Below are 6,174 nucleotides of genomic sequence, written 5' to 3' on the forward strand. Positions count from 1 at the left end.
ACAAAGATGAATAAATAATAAAGAGGGATAATTGTGGGTTAAAATGCTTTGGCAGTTGCGGAGTCAATATTTTGTTTTTCTTTGAAAATATGCCCTTGGGTGCATCAAATCCATTTTGGGAAATTTATCATACAAATAAACCTGCTCACATACAAAATGATGTAGGTAACACTTATTCATCACAACATTGTTTCTAGTGCCCAGAGATTTAAAACAATCCAAAAGTTCATTAACAAGAGTCTGATCAAATATAATGTGACATCATGATACTGGGAGAAATAACGAGGAAACTGTCTATGGATTGGTAGAAAGCATCCAAAATACTACATTAAAAATTCTACCAATCCATAGACAGTTTCCTCGTTATTTCTCCCAGTATCATGATGTCACATTATATTTGATCAGACTCTTGTTAATGAACTTTTGGATTGTTTTAAATCTCTGGGCACTAGAAACAATGTTGTGATGAATAAGTGTTACCTACATCATTTTGTATGTGAGCAGGTTTATTTGTATGATAAATTTCCCAAAATGGATTTGATGGGCCAAAGGGCAGATGTATGTGCAGATTTGATAAAGATTGCTGCCAGAGGTTTACGTTGCTTATTCGGAACATCACATTAATCTGTAGAGCTTCCTACATATACAGTTATAGACAGTCACTCAGCCCAGATGAATCCTGGGTGCATAGTCCATGGCACTGATGTCATTAAAAAGTACTTGTGCCCAACTGGCATGGCTCAGTGGTTGAGCGTAGACCCATGAACCAGGAGGTCATGGTTCAATTCCTGGTGGGGCCATATGACCTGATGGCAGGCTCTATCCCCATTGTGGGGTGTGCAGGAGGCAGCCAATCAATGATTATCTCTCATCATTGATGTTTCTCTCCCTTCATCTCTGAAATCAATAAAAAAAATATATTTTAAAAAGCACTTACATTCATCTATTCACTTTACAGTATTGATAAAGGGAACAAGCATGGGTAACAGAAATAGTAATACTTTCTATCATTTCCAGATGTACGGCACAATGTTTGTAGGGTGTGTGGGCAGGATTTCTAAATCATCTGGGAGGTTTTTCAAATGATATGTGTCACTCCCAATGACTTCCTCCCTCTCACCCTCAACATACACTTTCCCCTGGGGACATAACCCCCTCTCACTCTTCCACCCAAAGGCTCACAGTGAGACACTGTCATTAATGGGAATGATAAAAACCTTAGAGCAAAGAAGAGTTCTTCAAAGTAAAAAAATAAGAAAGCTTTATGAAAAAATATACCACAATGACTTCATTTTTCTCCTTTTGCAAGGAGTTGGGGAAAACACTGTCATGAAGCAATACTGGATGGCAGCTTGGCATTTAGGGGCCTCTACACTCTCCTTTCCCACCTTTTAGCTCAAGATAATTCTATAGGTAACTCCCCAAATTTGAACCTTTCCCCAGTATTTTGTGTTGTCATTTTGCCAATGTCAAAGCCTTTTCTGATATTGTGCCCTGTCTTTCCCTTGTCTCCTTAATGTTCTTTCTTCTCCATCAAGCTTTCAAAATCTGACTCATGCAAAGAATAATGTCCACTTCCTTCAGAAAGATTTCCCTAACTATTCTAGTCTACAATTACAATCTCACCCTCTTCTCTTACAAGTTTGTTAGTTCCACCTTCAGATATAAATAGTAAATTCTTCCAGGTCATAGACCACGTATACAACTTGAGTTAGATCATATACAATTATGGGACAGAATAATGGCAGACACACATTCTCTTATTCATCCATCAGACATACTGCATGCCAACTATATTCCAGGTCATGTGCCAGAGACTGGAGATATAAAAATGAGCTTGAGATAATCCTTGCCCATAAGGAAATCAAAATCTAATTTGGGTTTCAAATCTGTCAGCAGATAATTAAAGTAAAACATGATGCACTACCATTTGTGAAGAGCTGATAAACTCAGCAGATCACCAGTCAGAAGATTTTAGAAAACTTTATTCTCTACTAGAGGCCCGTGCATGACATTCATGAACATGGGAGGGGGGTCCCTCAGCCTGGCCTGAGCCTTCTTGCTGTCTGGGAGCCCTTGGGGGATGTCTGACTGACGGCTTAGTCCCACTCTCCTTAGGGGAGCAGGCCTAAGCTGTCAGTTGGACCTCCTTAGCGCTGCCGCAGAGGCAGGAGAGGTTCCTGCCACTACCACTGCACTTGCCATCTGTGAGCCCGGCTTTTGGCTGAGTGGTGCTCCCCCTGTGGGAGCATACTGATCACCAGGGTGCAACTCCTGCATTGAGCGTCTGCTCCTGGAGGTCAGTGCACATCATAGCGACTGGTTGTTCTGCTGTTCCATCAATTTGCATATTGGCCTTTTATTATATAGGGTTTCCTCTTCCACAGATCTTGTCTATATATATATAAAAGCCTAAGTGACTGAATGACCAAAAGACCAAATGACTGAATGACCGAATGACTAGTCAACAGGTTGCTTTGATGCACACTGACAACCAGGAGGCAGATACTCAATGCAGGAGCTGTCCCCTGGTGGTCAGTGTGCTCCCACAGCCAACCTCTTGCAGCTGGCCAGCCTCCTGTGCTGGCCAACCTCCTGTGGTCCCTTCCTCCAGACCAGCCTCCTCCCCCCCAACCCCCCACAACCGGCCCTGATTGCCAGCCAGGTCGAGGGATCCCATGCTGGCCAACCTCCTGCGGTCCCTTCCTCCAGGCCAGCCTCCCCCCCACCCCCCACAATCGGCCCTGATTGCCAGCCAGGTCGAGGGATCCCATCTGTGCATGAATTTGTACACTGGGCCTCTAGTTTCTGGATAAAACTCAATGGTTGATAAAGTAGATGAAAAGTGGGTATAACTAGACTCCTGAGAAATCATAAAGTCAAAGCCAAAAGCATTCCCTTTGCTCCCTAATATCTTTGATTTAGAAGGAAGAAAAACCCCCCACTCTGGTTGTAAGAAACTAGAGCAATTATGTAAAGTTGTCAGGAGTGCAAGAGATGCACAAGGTCATGTAAGTAGATAAAAAGATGAGACCAAGAAGGTGAGAAAGAGCTGGCCCAAAATAGAACAATGACCTTACAGACACTCAGAAAGGAGGTATAGTGGGGGTGAGGGTGGGACTGAAGGGGGCCCAGAGGACTTGGGGAGGGCTTCAATTTCAGAGCATCTGGATATAGAAACCAGGGGGTGTCACGGTTTAAGTTTAAGGGGGAGAAAAAGAAAACAGCTGAACAGCTGCTTTTTCCTCATCATTCTCTGCCTTGGCTGGAGTAGCCATGGCTTCGGGCCCATCAGTTGGCAGTCTCAAGTGGGAGACCAGGATACAGCTGGTAACTCTAGTGAGTCTGGTTCTAAAATTTTGGGATCGTTGGCTCATCCTTCAGTTACTTGAGGAGATGTTTCCTTAAAAGAGCTGGCACAGAGGGCCTCTCTGACCCAGGCAGAGCAGTTCCTCTTCATTCTTGCACTTGCTGCTGAGCCCTGGGCTTAGATTCTGTCAATGAACCCCTGGGCCCTTGATGGTGATTTGTCTCCGACTGATGTGTGGTCCTGGGCAAGCCCCTTGAGGTATTTTGTTGGAAAAATTAGAATTGGGTGAGAAGTCCTTTAGGGTCTTTCCCATCTTTAAGTTGTAGTTCCGAAGTTTCAAATTGGAAAATCAGCTCCCCCTGGAGGTGAAATGAGAAAAACACGGCATCAAAGGACCAGTGTGTGTGGAGACACCTCAGCCCCCTTTCCCGAGGGACAGTTAACGTTTCCATCCTTATTTACAAGGCCATATAAATTATTGCCCAAGTTAGTCAACAGCCTTGGAAAAGTCTTACTGGGTCTTATTTTTATTACATCTACCCAGTTTCTAAAGATCATTTCTGTTTGGTCCTACAGATGCTCAGATGTCGCATAGAAGACTAGGCTATTACAATTTGCAAGTCCTAGAAAGCTCAGAAATCCTCTCAAATTATGTAGCTAGATCGTGGTCCAGTCCATACAATAGCCCCATCCTCCTCTTCCCCAGCACAGTGAGCCCAGGCCCCCTTGTTCATACATGCAGACTCAGGGAAAAGCCCAAGATTGAAAATTACCTCCCTAAGCAGAGGGCAGGGAAAGACCCAAAAAAGAGGCTGGCCACTCCAACCTGGTAAATAATGAAGTTTATTAAAGGGAACTTACATATGAGGCAGCTGCAAGATACAATGAATCCCTTTGCCACTTGGCAGGTGCCAAAGAATGATATAGGGCAAAAGGAATGGTCACAAGTACTAATCCATGAATGCTCCCAGGTACAGGAAATTGCTTTAATGCTTGACCAGGTCAACAACCTGTTCCAAGAAGCAGCACATAGCAGGAAACAGGGGAGTGGTATTGGTTTATGTCAGAAGGAATACCAAGTACAATCCGACGGTCTCTAAGGGGGGCTTGCACAAAGCATCCTCCGTTCTGGCCATGGTCCAACATGCGGGACACAGTAGTCACAGAACAGTCTCTTCTCCATCCTCCCACTCTAAGGCTTAATGCTGTTCATCAAATTTTCATTGAGTGATAACCTTATATTTAGCGCAGTGCTACAAGTTGTGAGAAATCCCTGTCCTCAGGGGACTTTTGTTCCAATTGGAGAAACTGGCCTTAAAACAAACATTAACAAGGCAGGAGCACCATAGCCTAGAGTAGAATTGGAGAGTCCTGCAAGATGATGAAAATAAAACTCACTTTTCTTAATGTTGGACCTCTGCAGAAACCAGTTGGGACAAATTGGACATGGAGCAGATATAAGGCCAAAAATAGAGATGAGTGGGAGAGGGGTGGTAGGAAGGGAGGACAAAGATGTGCTCCCAGTTGTGTTGGAGGACTTACATACAACAGCTGTTGTTGTTCCCTTTCAAATAACCTGGCTTTCCCCAAATTCAACTTTTGGTTCACAAGTAGGTGTTTTTCTTTTGAGAAGGGAGGGAATAGGCCAACTTTGAGTTCTGAAGATTTGGGTCTATCCTCAGCCTGCCTGGGGCATGAGACACATTCAAAACTCATGGTCAGATTCTAAAAATAAAAATCCTTTGACTTAGTTCAAAGCTCTCCTTTATCTGTGGTTTTGTTGTAGAAATCTTGTGGGAACAGCTACTGTCACTTCTTGTTGGCTGCATGTTTTTTAAATTAGTCTGTGGTTAAGCTATTAAATGATTAACTGCTAATTACAGGGATTTTCCTTTCATTTATTTAACAGTAGCAACATATTTGTTTTTCCCTCTCCTAATATCTCTGTTGAACAGAAAGCATTACAACAAGAGGAAACACAATATTTTAACAAGAGGTATCACCACAAACTAGCACACCCACTATTTTCATTTTTCTGGTTTTCCCCTAGTTTGTATGTCCATGCATATGTTTTTTTGTCTAATTACAACCATTCTGTTGATAGTATTATATAATTTGATTTTATCCTTCATTTTATTTATTTTATTTTTTATTGATTAAGTTATTACATATGAGCCTTATCCCCACATTACTCCCCATATCCCCCACTCATGCCCTTACCCCCTGTCCTTTATTTTATATTACAAACATTTTTCACTTTTCCATAGACCTCATGATGATTATTTAATGGCTGCATAATATTCCACACAATGGACGCTCCATTATTTGAGTTAGCCATTTCTCTGTTGTTTACCTTTGAGATCATCATCAACCTCTCACTGTCATTCAGCTCATCGATGTAGATGCAATTGTCACTGCACATAAACGTGTCTTCTGAGTAATTGTGTTTTGGAAGATGAACTAAACAAGCAGCTTCAGCTACACGGTGTCTACCAGATAAAAAGATGGTGCCCAGTCTCCACAAGGCCATGCGTAGATGGTTGGTAGATAATAATTATTCCTATGACAGGATGGACAGAGCACCAATAGTTTGTAACTAAGTTAACAATGACATTCATTTCCATGATTAATGGCCAAAAAATTTAGAAATACTACATGGTGCCACTTCTAGCTTCCTCTTTCCTGTCCCCTTATGGCAGAACTGCATACATGCGGACAACACTGCTAGTACTTTTTGTAATTGGCTACTAATTAGCATCTCTTAATTTGGCTTCTAAGCATCAGTGCCTGAGGCCAAGAGGAATGTACTGTTCTCCAGGCAGAGGGAAGGACTGCTGTTGTCTTTAGTCCAGCGGGTGGGGGGC

This window comes from Myotis davidii, unplaced genomic scaffold (genome assembly GCF_000327345.1).
Source record: "Myotis davidii unplaced genomic scaffold, ASM32734v1 scaffold544, whole genome shotgun sequence".
Taxonomy (NCBI): Eukaryota; Metazoa; Chordata; class Mammalia; order Chiroptera; family Vespertilionidae; genus Myotis; species Myotis davidii.